Below are 17,600 nucleotides of genomic sequence, written 5' to 3'. Positions count from 1 at the left end.
CTGTGTTTTGGCTCAGAAATTTTGGCAAGAGCTGAATAATTTTCTTTTTTTTTCCTCAATGCTGCTATGTGACTTCGTCATCCACAAAAAGACATAAAATATGCATTAAACCAAATGCGCATATGCACTGATTAAATTGCATCAGTTATGAGGAAAGCAATCAGTGATAGAAAATCAGTATTGGCCAGTGTGTTAAGGCATGAACTTTTACACTGGTCCCTGAAGTCTGACAGGAAGAGATCACAGGTGAGAGACTATTTCGGGCTGATCCGTTATAGCCAGTGAATATCCGGGCCAAGACTTCCTCTTTAATGCGCCTGTCACTTCGTGTAATCGTGTAAAATTTTGAAAGTGAATATAAAGCAAACTTGTTGATGGGTTCAAAGACTGCTTATCAACGAATACGTTCTGCCTCTTCACACAGACTGTTTACCTGACTTACAAACGCCACTGGTCAATACAACTTGGTCCTCAAATGGAAAACAGAATGCTTTAGATACAAAAACTTTTATATACTTATATATATATATATATGTATATATATATATATATATATATATATATATATATATATATATATGTATATGATTGGCAGATTAATTGATAATAATTTTAATCATTAATTGCAGCCTGACATTTAATGATTTCTTGTGAAGAAAGCAACAAAGCAGCATTGAAAGTACCATGAATGAGCCAAATAATAATAAATAAAATTCTCTGCAAAACGCTTCAAATACAGCATCAGACCAAACAGAAATTCTACTGTGCCTCTGCTCCCTGTCCCTGCACTAGGTCACATTAACATTGTAATTATTGTAGTTATTTAGGTCATGTTTGAATAAAGCTGTAATGAAGATTTACGACATGGAGACCTCTGTTTGATTACTAAAAAGCCATCATTTTAAATGATACATGAAGCCATATTCCTTACATACATAGCACACAAACAGCACTGAAAACGGAAGAAGGGCTACAGCCAATCCTGTAACAATAACGAACATAGCTACATGATGTCACCCATTGGTTTGTGGCACTGCAATTGCAGTTTTTTGGATGAGAGGTTGGCGCTGTGGAGGAGCCGGGGTGGATGTGATCATCAACCCTTTTTACACAGAGGTCATGCCATAGAACTGCTACAAAGTCCCTTCTTCGTTCCACCTTTGTATTTTTACACAGAACCAAAAAACGAAAGCATCATTCTGCTCCATTTGGGTGATTTTAGACAGCATGCCATCATTACGGAAGCAAAAGAGGCATGATGTGTAACACAACAGCATATCCCTCTACTGTGAAATATATCATACATGTCTGCAGCGCTTTTTAAATAATAGCAAGGGCATAGCATAGCAACAACAAGTCATTTCTCTTCTCTGTTACATGGCGGCTGTGAAGTCCTCTACTCAGAGAGTAAGAAGCTCCCGAAATGTGTTGTTTGTTCAATTTGCAGACATTTTCAGTTGCTGTTTTTTATTGAGTTAGCCACTAACTGCTGCCAGCTGCTTTTTAAATCTCTCACAGTGGGTCACACACCTAACATGCCTTCAAAATGTCACATCTGTCCTGCCCATAGTCCTGTCCTCCTGCTGTCCCTTTTACGCAGACCTCAAATCTTCACTATTAATATCTCCAGTGCTGGTTTAAAGGCAAGACAACTCTGTCCCCCCATTCTGCAATCATACCTTTTAAACTGAACAGCAAGGTGGCATAACAGCACAATATTCCCGCCTTGAACAGGAAGTGTATACAGGGGCTACTGACTGTAGTGATGACTTGTAGTTGTCACTCAAGTGACCTGACCCTTAAATATGCATAATAAGATGTAAAACACTGAGTTGTCAAGACTGTTGACATTAACTATAAAGACCAAAACTGTTTTTGTACCAGGCTATAAACACATGTATTTCCACTGTTAAGTTGGGCATTTTAACACAGGGGTCTATGGGGACTGACTCTGTTTTGGAGTCAGCCTCAGGTGGTCGTTAGAGGAACTGCAGTCTCGGTTCCTTCATATTGGCTTCAGTTTTCAGCCTCTGAGGCTGCCGCTTGGGCTACAGACATTGCTATTCTATTCAGATAAAGTTTAGCAAGAGATCTTGAGTGAAAGAAGAAGAAATGGGGCTTTTTTAAACTCTGCTACTAACTCCAAGTGTTTCCTGGAGACTCCCAGTCTGACTGCTGCCATTAGTTTGTATGTTTGGCTCGAATCTGCATGGGTTTCCTCCGACATCCCAAACACACGCAGGTTAGGTGAATTGAAAACACTCAAACTCCCACAGGCTTGAATGTGAGTGTGATTTTTTTTCCTTCTGTGTGTGTTAGCCCTGTGATAGACTGCCGACCTGTCCGGGGCGTTCTCCCGCCTCCTGTCCAATGCATGCTGGGAGAGGCACCAGCCCCCCCGCCACCCTGAACAGCAGTTTAGAAATGGATGGATAATTTTCCTTGGGGACTCTTTCTTTCCACAGCGAAGCCAAGTTATTGTTAAAGCTTGTGAACATCACAAAGAAAAACCCAGAGTTTCACAGCAATATATAAAAAGCCTGCATCCCCCCACAGCTGGTGGCCCCTGAGAATTCCCACCATTCCTCACAAAATCCACCTTTCAGCAAGTCGCAGAGCTGTTTGCTGACAAAAAGAACAACGGAAAAGTACTGCTTCTTCTCACTGTTCTTGATGTAACAGTATAACTGGTGTTTCCTTTACTTTACCGTGCAGGAGTGGGATGGTGATGTGCCTTTCATTCCTCAACCTGACAGTTCGCCATTGATCATTTATCAAGCTGGGCGCTTGCCAGAGCCATCGATTGAGCGGGGGGGAAATAAAATAAGACTTGTGGAAGTGAAGTATGCTCCTTAGTGAACATACGAGCAAAAACGCCTGATGAAATTTCACACTGTGCTCTTCTCCCCTGCTCAGTGTTGTAGGAGAAGGCTGAGTGTAAATGTACTGTACGCGGCAGAAGGCAATTGATTATGTGGGTGTGTGTGAGAGCCTGTGAATGTGAACACATGCCTGCATTTGTGTCATCATGTGTTCGTGCATGTGTGGCTCGTTTGACTGTACATGAGTAATTCTCAAACTCCAGCTGACAGTGTGGCAGCAGGGTGTAGTGCCAGGTCTGCAGAGCAGCGTGCAGTGATATTGTGGCGGGTTAAGTGGCCCAGAATCTAATCACTCTAATGTCTGTTGCAGCCCTAAATCACACTCAGTGGCTGGACTGCAACGCCTGCTCTGTCCTTCAAAAAAGGGAAGCTTTTCAAGACTCCTTCCATATTGTAATTATTCCAACTGGATATGAGCTATTGCACTTATTGGCTGGGGCAAGCCACCGGCTGCTCCCCCTCTCATTGGCTGCCTGGACACCTCTGTGCCTCCTCCCATTGGCTGCCTGGAGGAGAGTGGGAGGAGAGCTCACCCCATCCTCCCCCTGTGGCAGAGCGTGTAAATGTAAAGACTCTTTCTCTGCCTATTATCTGAGTGACTCGGGGTTTTGGTGTCTGCCTCCGAGCGTGCGCGTGTGTGTGTGTATGTTGGAGGGAGAAAAGAGATAAAGAGAGAGAGAGTGAGGGAGAGGCAAGCAGCGTTTCTTCTCCCCCCTTTAGCCTCCCCGTTTCCCTGCTCCCTGTCACTCCATCCTTCCTCCCCTCTCCTGGACCACCCTCCAGCCCTGCTTCAAGCCGGACCGAGACCCCCCTACCACCCAGACCACCCCAGGACCCTTTGACTCTCCTCACTTCTCCATCCCACCAGCACCTCTCAGCAGGTAAGACTCTGCTTCTTTCAGCCGGCACTGAGGCTTTAAAAAAGTACTTCCCGCCTCTCCTTCTGCTCTTGTTTTTGGTTTCTTTTCACTCTCTGTTCTCTCTGTCTCCCCGTATGCATATTTCAAGTTTCCCCTGCAGCACTTCTGTCCCTCTCAGAAAAGTGACACAGTTACAGGAGATGATATCAGCGAGGTCACTGTATTTTTGTTCTTCCTCTGATATCAACTCCCCCCCTCCCTCCCTCTCCATGCCACAATCTCTTCATCTTCCCTCCTCGTGTCTTTTGCAATCTCATACCCTCCGGCTTTCAGCGTGTGCAAATTCACTGGAACAGTGTTTTTATTTTTTTAGTCAGCCTGGAGCACAAGTTGACAAGGACAACATGCTGTGTTTTGGTTATGGCAAATGCATCTCTAATTGATTTTTGAAAAGTGTTTGTGTTAGTTGGTGACAGCTATTTATAGGGTGCTGACGCGCCTGGCACACGTGTTTTTCGCTAGGCCACTTCCCCTAATGCCGGGACAGAACACAGGACTGTCCACTGGCTCCACAACGCATGACATTGCACAAAGTAGAATGACTTTACAAGGCACCGACTTGCTTGATTGAATCAAGCAATCTTTCCAGCCAGAGAACTCTGATATTAACATGGCCCATAAAGCATTCCTGGCAACAGCAGAGGAGACCAAAAAAAACTGCTTAGTTCTCCATCCCCACATCCTGTACTTTACCAGGAAGGGGAAGTGAAGTGTGTGTGTGTGCATGTGTGTATTTGTGAGGGAGACAGAGATACTGCTAAAGTGCTTTAGACATCAATACTGCCAGCCCCAGAGTTTTAAAGCCACTCTATCATATCTGAAAATTGGACCTTACAACAATGTCAACAACTGAGGAAATGCTTCCCCTGGTGTGGTGTTTTGTTTCTGTGGAGGGGTTTTGTGAGGAGGTGGGTGTTTATATGACTGGAAAAGAAAAGGTGGATGAAAATCTGAGTTTTAATTATTTATTACTATATTGTCATATTGTTTACATTTGCAAATAGTATCTAAGTTCGAACAATTATTTACAAGGCTACTGTTTTTTCTTTTTTTAAAGAAAATTAAGTTTAAAAAACACAGCTAGTATAATCCAATCACAGGACGAGTCTCCCGCCTTATGTAAAACATTGTAATTTGTATGTTTAATGGGCTGCAACTAATGATTGTTTTTACTATTTATTAATCTGTTGATTATTTTCTGAATGAATAAATCAGTTGTTTGTTCTATGAAATGTTAGAAAATGGTGAAAGATGTCGATCAGTGTTTCCAAAAGCCTAAGATGACATCCTCAAATGTCTTCTTTTGTCAACAATCCAAAGATATTTAGTTTAATGTCATAAAGAAGTAAAGAAACCAGACAATATTCACATTGAAGAAGCTGAAATCTGAGAATTTTGACATCTTTTTCTTAAATTGATTTATTATATTCGTAAATACCATCTAAATTCCAAAAAATATCCACAAAGTTATTAATTTTAGTTTCTTAGATAATTCAGTCCAAAAATGCAGCTTTAGTATAATCCAATCACAGGACAATTCTCCTGCCTTTTGTAAGGCATTGTGATATGTACAGTATGTTTGTAGTGCTGCAACTAATGATTATTTTCACTTTTTATTAATCTGTCGATTATTTTCTCGATGAACAAATTAGTTGTTTGGTCTATGAAATGTTAGAAAATGGTGAAAATGAACATCTATGTTTCCAAAAATCACAAATGACATCCTCACAGATTTTTCTTTTGTCAAGAACCTAACATTTTTACTGTCACACAGGAGCGAAGATCCCTTTCTCATTAAATACTTACACTGATTAATCAATTAATTTAATCATTTGGGAATTAATTTAAAACTAATCGATTAATCATTTTAGCTAATATATTTTAGTACTATTGTGCGATTATATCAAAGTTTGCTTGTGACTTTCAACTAAAAAAAGCTGCCCTTTTCTATCAGACAGTTTGACCTTTCATCCTGTGATAATCATTTTCTAATTTACACAAAAAAGAGCATCTTTGACAAAGCATGCTGGGAATTCCCATCAGGGCTGCCTCAAGGGAGAGCAGCTTTCACTGAAAGGCTTTTATTGTGGTAGCTTGTGTTGAATTACTGAATTAAAGAAAAAGAAAAAGAAATCCTCTTCTGAATCTCACTCGGAACGTCACTTTGATTTAGCATATTTATGATGTTTTTTGACTGTAAATATGTCAGTGAAGAGTGAATTTATGATGTTGCTGGCAGCAGTCACAAATTCATGCATTCAGGTGTTGAGTTGTTGTTAGTTTATTAGGACGTGTTAATTGGCTCCCTTTACTTCTTGAGGAAACACGCAGGTGTTTGTCTCTGCTGGCTTTGGGCCAAATGCAAAAGCAAAGTCACAACGACTCGTCCTCCCTCTTGTATTAACCCAGACTCATTTTCATGTATCATCACAAAGAGCATGTTGACAGGAGGCCTTTAAACCTTATCTTAAAATAGAGTCCAGGCTGGATGTTATATTTATTGTTCATTTAACAAAAACACAAAGGAGGAAAATGTGAATCACCAATAACAACAAAATATTGACTTTGGCATCTTACGTCAAGCACTCCGCTGTATTTTCTGAATTGCATAGTTTCATGAATGAATGGATGATGCACTGTCTCGATGGACAAGTATTTCCTGGTTTTTGAAAAAGGCTCTTTCTCAGTAAAAATTTATATGAACTAAATTTAAAAACCATACATGGTGACAATGTCACAAACCATCCTCTAGAATTGACTGGTATCTTTAAATCACCACAAGTAAAAAAGTTCAGGTTTAGTCCATGTAGGTATAAAAGGCACTGAGAGAACTAAAGTACTCAGAAGCAAAATAAAATGTCCTTCCTGTGCAAACATAAGTCTTTTTTTTTCCTCACCACATGAGCCCAGCAGCTCTTACGTGGCCATATTTAATGCACTTACTGCACGTCAACTCTTTCAGTGTAAGCTCTCATAAGAATGCATACATAAAATCCCTTGTAGAATGAGATATTTATGAGCCTTGCTGATGTGTTTGCTTGTGCACTTGCATGCCTTCATAAGCCGCTGCTTTAAGCTCAAGTTGAGCTGCGTGCAGTTAATGCAGACAATGAGTGTGGCTCACTGTGTCACACCAGTTTTACACTTTCACATCACATAATGCCACAGCTGCCACTTTGGGGGCACTAGGTGCTGTGGAGGTTTGGGAATTGATTTGAGCAAAACACACAAATGAAGTGTTGAAGTGGCAGCATGTGAAATGTGAGCAGACAGGCTTTTGTTTTTCAAATAATGTTGCTGAAGAAAGACGGGGATCAAAGTGAGGATGGCACGCGACTCACCGGTTGATCGTGGGCTACTTGCTGGTAATTATTCGATGAATGCTCAGTAATTATATATGAATGCATATATCCTCTATAAACGTCGTCCTTTACATTCATCTTCAGTGTTTTCCTGTTTCCTTCGGCTAATTTTCCATTTGGAACGGCCACACTATAAAAAGATGGATCACATGTATCCAGTATATTCAGTAAGCCCTGCTTCCTTCTATGTAAAGCCAATGCTCTGCGAGCAGCTGGCCCTTTGTGCCTTGGCCCTTTCGAGCCGTTCCGGATCTCCCGCTGGCCTGGCTCAGGGCACAGAGTGTGCCGGGAGTTGCCTGGGTAGGGACTGGCTCAGTGTGAAAAAGGCCACTGACATTGACTGGCTGCCGTCTTGGTAGCTGTCACAGAGTGATGGAGGACGAACGGGTGAAGACAAAAGTGGTGCAGAGGAATTACTAGGTTTGGTCTGTTGGGTGCTGACTTCACAGTTAATATAATGGAACACTGACTGTACACTGGCATTGACTTTTTCACAGTAAAAATTACATATTAAAAAAAAAAAAACTAAATCAGTTTCATGCAGTATATAAATTGAAATTTACTGAACTATAATATGTCATTTTAAGTGTACACCTTTGTTTGTTAAAGCTAAATCTTAACTTTTCACAGATTGTGATGCTGCAAAATGAGTAGGAGTGAAGCATCCTTAAATTCCCATGCAGTCATGAATAATCTTAACAAATGAAGCCCAATTAAAAAAAAAAAAAATACTAATGCAATTAAGAAAAGATCTGCATGAAAAAAGGGTTATTCGTATTGTGGTAAACAAATAAACATATTTTATATCACAAGTCATAAAATATTATTTTATGTTATTTTTATTGATTATTTTTATATGACATAGTTTAAAAAATCTGGGACTGTATCAGCTTTTTATATTGAACAACAACATTTGAAAATTAGATTTATGAGTCAAAACAAAATCTGCTTCAACTTTTTATTAGTTTTTAAATTACTTTAATGTTGTTTACTGTTATGTTTGCCTTTCCAGTGAGTCATACAGCAATTTCTGCAAACGAGAAACTGAATTATTAATATTTTTTTCTAGATCTTTGTTTTTAGTTTTATTAATTATTATTTCATATCCGGTGATGAATTTTACTTTTGATGCTTTAATTTAACTCAGATTTATGTTTCAGATTTATTAGCTCAGATTTGAACTGTTAATAGCTGAAAGTTGCTGTGTAACCCTCTTCAGTTCTTTTAGTGAAAAAGTTATCATCACTTCTCATAGTTAAACTGAATTAGAGATCTTAAATCCAGAATATGTACGATCTGTAGTATTAATCTGTAGATTTCTGTATTACTAAAAAATACATTCAATCCTACAATAACAGTCCAGAAAACTTTATTATTAATTTTGTCCACAAAGTCAGTATCTAATCTTTTTCTCCACCTATTTTATGTTTTAGACAAACGTAATCTAAACCTAATGTTATATTTTGAGGCTGAGGCAGAAGTCTTTTGTGTTGTAACTTGACGCAGAAAGGTTTGCCATGTTTAAGCAACAAAACTACTTGGTTGCGATTAGAAAAAGATCATGGCAGACATTAACATGACTTATGACTGACATGGTCATAAAAAGTAACTCAACACTGAATTTTAGTTTGACAAGGGACACTAACACTGGTGTCTTGGGTCAAAGTCCTGTGCTTGTTTGACCCATTCTCCTCCCCTTCCAACCACCCTAAGCGGACTCTCTCACTTTTTATGCTATGTCCATTGCTCTGACCGTCTAATAATGCAATCAGTTTATTGAAAGCTTAGTGCATCTCATACCAACAAGTGCATTGGGGGATTGAGACCAGGCTGTTCAGACACATAAGCCCTTTTACAAAGAGTTTGTGCTGTAGGGCTGCTAAGAGGTCCCTTCTTTATCCTTGTCTTTGCATTTTATCCAGAACCAAACAACAGCTGCATTGTAAAAGAGGTGTGACTAGCATGACTTTAAACACAAATATGACATAAAACATACTCATCAGCATCCCTTTCTACAAAATAGCAATTGAATAACATGTCAATAACAGCCATTAACCGTCTCTCTCATCTGACAGTTGATCTTGCCCTCTGCTTGGAGTTAGGCGCATTACAAGGTTGTTATGCATCTCATTGCATCTCCCACTTTGCAGACATTTGCAGACAGCCCCAGCTGTTTAAAGTCACCCACCTTCACACCATCACACCATCAGTAGTGCAACAACTTAGCTTTAAAAAAAATTCTTTAATCTTAAAATTCATTCAACATAATGTCACTTGTTACACCAATGCATCAACTACAGTTTAGAGTTTATACCGTTAGTTCTTCCTGTCTGATTTCCCACTAAATCTGTCACGGCTTATATTGTACCTCTACTCTTCTCACTGACTGCTTGCACTTGTTGCAACTGCCAGGTTTTTTTTTTTCTGTCTCTATGATCTAACTCAACTCCCTTTGCTTCATTAAACAATTTGAAGATTGCTGAAATGATACAGTAACTAATTTGCTTTTCCTTTTTTCCCTGTTTGGTGAACATTTTTCCATCTTCAGTATAACGAAAACAAAAGAAAACTGAAGAGGTTTAGCTCCATGTTGGGCTCTGAACATGCTCAGAAATGCATTTTGACAAGCTTTGGCGACGCAGACTTGGACACCCATAGCCATCTTCACAGCTCAACCTGAAAACACTGCTTTTTAAAAGCTCTAAAAGTCATTGAGTGTTTTTACATGGACATGAATGACCACTTTATGAGGCTTAGCTCAGTTATGATAAAATTTGGGATATGATGTTTACATGAGTACAGAGAAAATGGGTTACTCATATTCCAATTAATGGCCAACATGAAAAATACTAGTAACCCAGCTAATGATTACTGGGAGATGAGAGTGACAGGAAATACCAAGCACTACGCTGTATATTTACTACCTCTTAAATCCTTATTTCTTCTCTGCTCTGATCACCAATAGCTGTCTGCTCTTAGCGCCGACCACAGTCTTTCTTACAAACACACACACTCTACGTACTGAGCTAACATTATTCCTGAAAGGAGCTACACTTCTCTTAAAACCCTGTCCTCTACTAAAGCCGGTGCCAGAATGTCACTGTCACTGCCACAAAGCAGGACAGGGATGCAGAAAATACACAGCAGGTAGTACTCAATAAACTGGATGGAGTGTATACATTTTTTTTATTTTGGAGTACTTCATGTTAGGGCTGTCACTTTTTCACAATAATCAAGATTGAACAAAATTGAAATGACACATAATTAATAAAATTCTTGGCTCCAGTTCCATTATGAGATCCTTAAACCCCTCACCCAAAACAATACCAATGGGCCGCATAAAAATCTTGCTATTTTGGCGACGATGGCATTTTTACGCGCTTCTGGCAAGGGATCTGCTGAAGCTGATTGTGCCAAATGACAGACAGTCAAATGAGGGTGTATGCTGCGGTTGCTCTGCTTGTCTGTGATGCCTCCACTGCCTCCCTCGGGTGGCATGTAAGACAGCTGCTTTTGTACAAAGTCAACAAACAGCCTTGTCTTTGTTGGTTACTTTTCCATATACAGTTTAGAAACCAAATTACTTCCAAATACTGCTTCATAGATGCTTTGGTGTTGTGATTGTCCGCTCTGGAAAGCTTTGCTTGCCAGTTTACTTCATATTCATAGCAAACAACAACATAACTAACATTTCTGCCAGGCGGCCAGGAAGTCTGCTGGGCTTTGATGCCAATTTCTGTAGTGGCCAAAGAGTGTAATTACTCCATCATGAGATGCCCTGTGGCCCAAAAAGACTTTTCCCATTGACTTACATCTGGAGAGCAGTGGATGCATTTTTTTGAGCATTGAAACCTCTGCAAAATGAATCATTCACAATTAGGATTTTAACCTTTCAGTCTGATAACATTTGAAGAGTCTAGAAGAGGTACATGATTAAATAACTTTAAGGCCCTGACACACCAAGCTTGGTCAATGTTAGTCAGTGCTGGCTGTCGGTGAGAGTCTGTCGCCCTAGTCTTAACAGTGTTTCCCACCCCATTGGCCCTCTTCGGCACTTGTTGGCTTTTTTTCAGCTAATTTAGCATGTTGAATATGAACTGGAGACAGCAGAGCTCAACAGTGAATGAAATCACTCAGAGTGGCAGTTTAGCTCTGTACGCAAAAAGAGAAATGGAACTGAGGAAAGTACTAAGTCAAACAGCAAAGTCAAGAAGGTCTGAGATCAAAATGAACTTGCTATATTGGGGTAAGACGTTTTAAGCCATTGAGCCCTTTGGCAGAAACATTTACAAGTGTTTTGTGTTTTTGTTCACTGGCACACAGAAAATATGCTCTGTTCCTTCAATATTGGGTTTTGCTGTTAGCATACTAACTGGCTAAACACCAAGACGGTCTTCCAGTTTTCCTTTTTAATAATAAATACAGACTACCGCCGCCTGCTAATATGGAGAGGTACTTCTTCTCATGCAGGTGCTGAACATACATGCTGGTTGGCCATTGGCTGTAGTCTTTGTGGTGTGTTCAGGTGCAACTTTTTGGCTGAGACAGCGTTTTTGTCAGGGCTAGTTCTTTAATGAGGTTTGGTGTGTCTGGGCTTATATCTTTATTTAAGAAAATAGAGCGCTATACAGGAAGTAGCTGGCTCAACCAGTGGAATTCTCTAGTGCACCTGCTTGGTGGACTGCACATTTGAGAAGCGGTACCAATCATCCAGTAAATTTTTAATATCCGTATATTGTTATGTGTTCTTATTATCTATGAAATGTGGCCTGTGTGTGTGTTTGTGTGCGTGACTGTTTTGCTGTTGTTATGATCTGTATTTTACTGCTGCCCTTACCTGCCCATGGACTGTAGATAGAAATTATCTAGTAAGCGAAATCTGGTACAAGGCATCTTTTCTCCTCTGAGACTAATGTTATTCTGCACATTGTCCCTGATTAAAAAAACGTAATAATAATAATAATAATAATGTGGCTGTTGAATCATTTTGGCTTCATGCTCCACAGAGCAACTTTTATAGGAATAATCAGAGTCCTGCCTCTATGTCTGTATCAGGTTCTCTTCATACATCTATAATCTTTGCTTAAGATCAGTTTACGGACAGGTAAAGATTTTTTTGCGGCACTTATAAACTGTACATTTTGAACTTAAATAGGTCATTACAGTATGAAAATTAACTATGATTGAACTGAAAAATATATAAAAAGTGACAGCCCTACTCTGGTTAGCATATTTGATTTCTCATAAACAGGATATGCTGTTAACATACTAAAACACAAACAGGATTCTCCATAAACCTGATCATAAACCGGTTATTCATGTAAATGCACTCAGTGACTGTTGAAGGCTTGCAGTGTGTTTTAGCAGAGAATATGTGCATTGCAGTAATGCAAAGAAATCAAACACAGGGTCAACACACAGTCGATCAGACACTGACATACAAACAATCCATTGTGCACTCCTGTGGCCGGTGACTGTTTTATACCTCTTGCTCCCTCCTTCACACTCACTTGATTGGTTAGCAGTTCTCTGTCACTGCGCTGGGCTGTAAACTTAAAAAACAATCTATCCTGCGTCATAATTCATAACAGAATGCGAGGGGTTGGGGGTTTGAGGCATCGCCAGAGGCTGAAATTAAACACGGCACCTTTTAAAAGTTGAAGCTATTGGAGAGAATTATGATCTGTGAAACCTGAGGGCCTTTTTGTCTCTGTGCGAAGCCACTGGCTGATGTAATTTAAGCTGGTGAAGGGTTGCGAGATCAATCAGAGCGGATGAAGAGTTGGGAGAGGGGGGAAAAAAATGGAAGAGGCTGTGGGGTTGAGAAGGGAAAGGTGGAGCAGGAACAGGGCTTTAGCCTTCCCTGCTGCTTTCCTAGCATCACTCTGGGTGGTGAAGCATGGTCATAAATAGGCAGCCCCTCTGCCCCCTGTGTTAGTGCTATTTTTATACCCGCTAATGCATGGGGTTTGGAGAACCAGCTCAAGTGGTGAAGTGATGAGAAAATATTATTGTTGGCTTGGAGTTAAGAGAGCTGTAGTGATCAAAGAACTATGCACATACCCATGGAGGAGTGTCGAGGCAGAATTATCCTTTTGTTGTTATTTCTTTATTAGATTAGAGCTCAAATGCGCTCATTTTGACTCTGGCTTTGATACAGTCTGACATGTGTTAAAACATTTGTGTATTAGATTAATTTCAGTGATAGTGCTTTGGTTTACGATGCTATAGAGTTAAATCAGAGGTCAAACATTCAACTACATGCCCCCATTTCTGCCTACATAATTTTTTTGCTACTAGAGAGTACAGTCGGTTTTTTGCAGAGTATTATGTTCTTGGTAAAAGCAACAGTAAAGGTGTGAAGGTTTCCCACAAATTCTGTGAAAACAGCATGAAGTTTAAAACGTGTGCTCACAGAAACCAGGTAAAAGTAATTCAGTTTTTTTGCAGGAGAGGAATGAAAGGAACGATGTGTCACAAGAATCAGGCGGCAGTTTGACATCTGATAAGTACAATGGGAAAAAAAAGGGTTACAGAGTCCACATAGTGCTTAAACAGATGTGGAATACAAGCTTTGACCTCAGAAGATATGTTACATTTTCTACCCATGCCATGAATTATTTTACTTCAAGTTAGGTTTGATTTTTCAACACCGTTTCTCAAATTAAATGACCAACATTTCTCTAACCCAAACTTTGTTTTCTTGTATTTCAACTTCAAACCTTTTCATGACACAATCAGGTGAAAACTGAATCCAGCTAATGCTGTTTTACAGTAATCCATTTTGTGATGGAGAAGCATCATGCACAAACTTTATTTGTGTCTGAACATGTAATGCCATTAATTATTCAAAGATCTGTTTTTTAAATCCTGCTCCCACCTGCACACCCAGAATTTGCTCCCACTCCCGCCCAGCCCTGCAGAGATTCAGTGTTTGGCAAATCGGTCTGCTCCATCCTGCAGGCAAACTAACTAACACTCTATTTTTTTTCTACAAATCTTCTGTTTGATCTCTGTATACATTCTGCAGAGCCATACTATGCACGTATATCTAAACAACATTGTTCTTATGACATGGCTTTCATAATCTGACTTGAAGGAAGTACTTTGATCCTGCAAAGGGCTTCCTCTTCATGTAGTTTTAAATCTTACTGTTCTTTAGGTTGCATCCACATCAAATCAGGCACTGCAGCATTTAGCCACAGGGCTGTGTGGCAGTGTGGGGGGGTGGAGGGTGGAGACCAACTGTAGAAAGAAACTCCCCTCATTTCAGCGACTGAGTGTCTCCAGGAAGTTTGATTATATTGGCTAAAAAGATCTGTAGGATGCCCTTTGAATTACCATTACTGTCTTTAATGCTACATAATACATTAATGCACACACAAAGCACTTTTTGTGCAGCATAGTACACACAGGCTGTCAAGACATACTTTATTTCTTTTACTCAGTGTAATATTTATCAACAGAAGGAGCCTGTAATATTTGTTCCTGTGAACTGCAGGTGTGTTTCTGCTTTTTTGCTGGCTACATGATTGGCCACAACAGTGTGACACCAGCATGTGTTTCTCATAAAGTTGATTTTGTTTCAACTTTTTGCTGCAGGCCAAAAGCCTATAGACAACATATTCTTATCCAAACTCGTCAAGTACCACTGCTTTGTAAGTGGACCTACATGTCTAGGTACCCTCCCGAATCAGTTTTGGGTGTTCCGGGGTGACATGTCTATTTACACTTGATATATGCACTGTGTCTTTAAAATATAATTTCAGATCACAGGAGAGTACAGTTCTGCTCATTACAGTGTTTTTCTAAATTCCCTTATGCTACAAAAGCATGTGTTAAAATTTGAAAAACACATCATGGTTGGGCTTAAAAGTCACACGGGAAGTGAACACTGAGCTCCTGGGTGAAAGTCTGGGGTTTGTTGGACCCATCCATGTCTGAAATCAACGTCCACTGACAACCCAGTGGTATTTGGCATGTTTGGTTGTGCCCTAATGCCTCTAAAAGTGATGCGCCAAGTGGGTATCCTACTACCATGAAAGGTGCCTCATTGGATTGGTGTCTGACACTGACGTTGATGACAAAGCAGTGGTGTTTGACGAGTGGGAAGTGAGAACGGGCTGTCCAAGATGCTCTACTTTCATTCAAATAAAAGGGAGGACCGGCGTTGTTGCAGCCTCAGGCCTATAGAGGGGGTTGTCTGAGGTTTTGTTTTGTATGTTTTTGTGGATATTTGGTAACAAGACTGAGGGTCAGTATATGCTTGTTCAGAACTAGTATGAAAGACGTGTTGTCCAACCAAGGAAATCAAAAGTGTTGAAAGCTGTTCTGAATGGTCACACTGCAAGGCCATGTGAAAAAGCTGCCCATCATAAGAATAATCAACACATTTCCATCCCAGGTCATCACATAATGCTGCTCTGTCAGCAACCTTCCGCATCTACTTTTTAATGTTTTAGGTATCCGTCTGTTGTTTATGCACGAAGATGCTGCTACTCTGATGTCAACAAATGCACATGGTGGGATGACACAGCACAGTCCCTATGTTTATACAACATGAGCACATGGCAACCAACGCAGAGTGTCACAACGTTTAGGATTAGGCAACAAAGTCACAGATTGTTAGATTTAGGCAAAAGAGGTGTATGATAAGGTGAAGGAAAAAAATATTCACATCCAGATGGAAGAGAATTCCAGACTCCTGCATAAAAGTCAGTTGTTTATGGGACCCATTCACCACCCCTACCACCTACCCTAAAATCAAACTTGTACTCCTTATAGAACATCATCTCCGGCAGCGTTATTACCTGATGCCAACCTTTCGTGTTTGATTCATATACGACTGGTTCCTTCCGTCTGCCTTCTCAAGTGACAGTGCCAGTGCGTCTTGCATGTGGACACGCCTAGTGTCATCCAGCTGTCCGCTGGTGTATAACAACAACGCCACCAGTTTTGTTCGGCTATATTCTCATCTGACGCTGTCCTGCCGTGTTTCAGGTTGACGCAGAAGGTGGCTTTTGGTGTCACGCTTGTTTGCAGAAAGCATTGACAGAGTGGGCGTATTTGACGAGTTCAGAATGCACTCAGCTGTTCACATGAAAACAAAAAGAAATTGTTGTGATAAGACAGAAAGCAGAGAGCTACAGAGACAGACATTAACCCTGGCTCCTTTCTCACTTCCACACAGCTGACCAGTCACGTAGAGTGGATGTAAATGCTAGATTGTTGGTTTTTGGAAAGTTACAGAAATAGCTGGCCAAGCCCTCTAATCAGATGTCGCAAAGGATATCTATGTGAGGGTTGGTGGTGGGTGGCAAGCAGGTTTGAGGGAGTACACCAAAGAAGTCAGGGTATCACAGAAGTAATACCCTTTTTCCATTGGATTAGCATGATTTTTTTAAACACTAGAAAACTCATGAAAAACAGCCGAAAGACTCCTTTCCTATTGCAAGTCATGCCTTTCTGTCTAAAAACAGCTTAGTAGCCAGTAAAACAGCAGAGGCCAGTTAAAATATTACAATGGATACTTATTTTTCATATCTCTTACTTATTTCAATTTTATTTTAATTCTTTGTTAATTGGTGTATTTTATTAATCTATTTATTTATTTACTTTGTTATTTATTTATTTATTTATTTATTTTATCATCTAATTGATTTATTTTTTATTCTGCCCCGGCCATGTTTAATTCTATTACTAGTACTATTATTTCTCTTTCTCTCTCTCTTTTGTCGGGCTTTAGTTCAGTATTACTTTTTGGCTTTTTTTGTGATGTTGCTTCGGTGAGAAACTCCTTTCACTTCTGCTTTGCCTTGTTTGTCAAAGCACTTTGTAAACTCTGTTTTTAAAAGGTGCTATATAAATAAAGTTATTATTATTAAGTCCCTCTCTCAAACTTGGCGCCCAGTACTTTTGAGCAATGTTTAAGCACTGCATGGACGGAGATGGATGGTATTTTTTTGGCGGGCTGTGATTGCACCTTGCCAGCAAAAAGGTCTTAAATTAACCTGTCCATCCAGGTGTTTTGTTTCTATAACTGTTGATGGAAGCTGATCAGAGCTGGAACCAGTAAGTACTGCACAGTCACTTAAGATGTTAGTGAGTGTTTGTGGGGTTTTTTGTGCAGTGGAAAAGGAGCTTAAGCGTTTCTCTTGACAGTTGATTTCCATCACACACACACAAACCAGTGCAGAGAAACACTTGAAACACAGAACTGCATTTATAAACTAGCTCCTAAAAAAAAAAGTCATTTTCTTGCATTGTACAACTGCCCATGAATGCTGCATTTGAGGAGACTTTTCAAAAGCATTTTCGAGCAGATTTTTAAATACTTGCAAAAATCTATTATCTTAGGTCAAATTGTGGTCCATTCTGTAAATGGAGAAACACTGTAGGCTTTGTTTCCACCAAGCCAAGGCAGGACATAAATCAAA

The 17,600-nt window shown here is 39.9% G+C and overlaps 1 protein-coding gene across 5 annotated transcripts in view; it reads left to right on the top strand.

Annotated features, from left to right (window-relative positions):
• Window positions 1–3,473: 3,473 nt before the first annotated feature.
• Window positions 3,474–17,600, top strand: part of pcbp3 (poly(rC) binding protein 3) — an 85,975-nt gene continuing 71,848 nt past the window's right edge. For all 5 annotated transcript variants that reach the window (XM_042494112.2, XM_042494110.2, XM_042494108.2 and 2 more), the window contains exon 1: window positions 3,474–3,763. The gene's annotated coding sequence lies outside the window, so the exon portion shown is untranslated. The remainder of the gene's footprint in view (window positions 3,764–17,600) is intronic.

Source organism: Plectropomus leopardus, chromosome 10 (assembly GCF_026936395.1).
Source record: "Plectropomus leopardus strain MGB_pleo_1.0 chromosome 10, ASM2693639v1, whole genome shotgun sequence".
Taxonomy (NCBI): domain Eukaryota; kingdom Metazoa; phylum Chordata; class Actinopteri; order Perciformes; family Serranidae; genus Plectropomus; species Plectropomus leopardus.
Note: the sequence above shows the minus strand (reverse complement) of the source record. Positions and strands in the feature narration are given on the sequence as shown.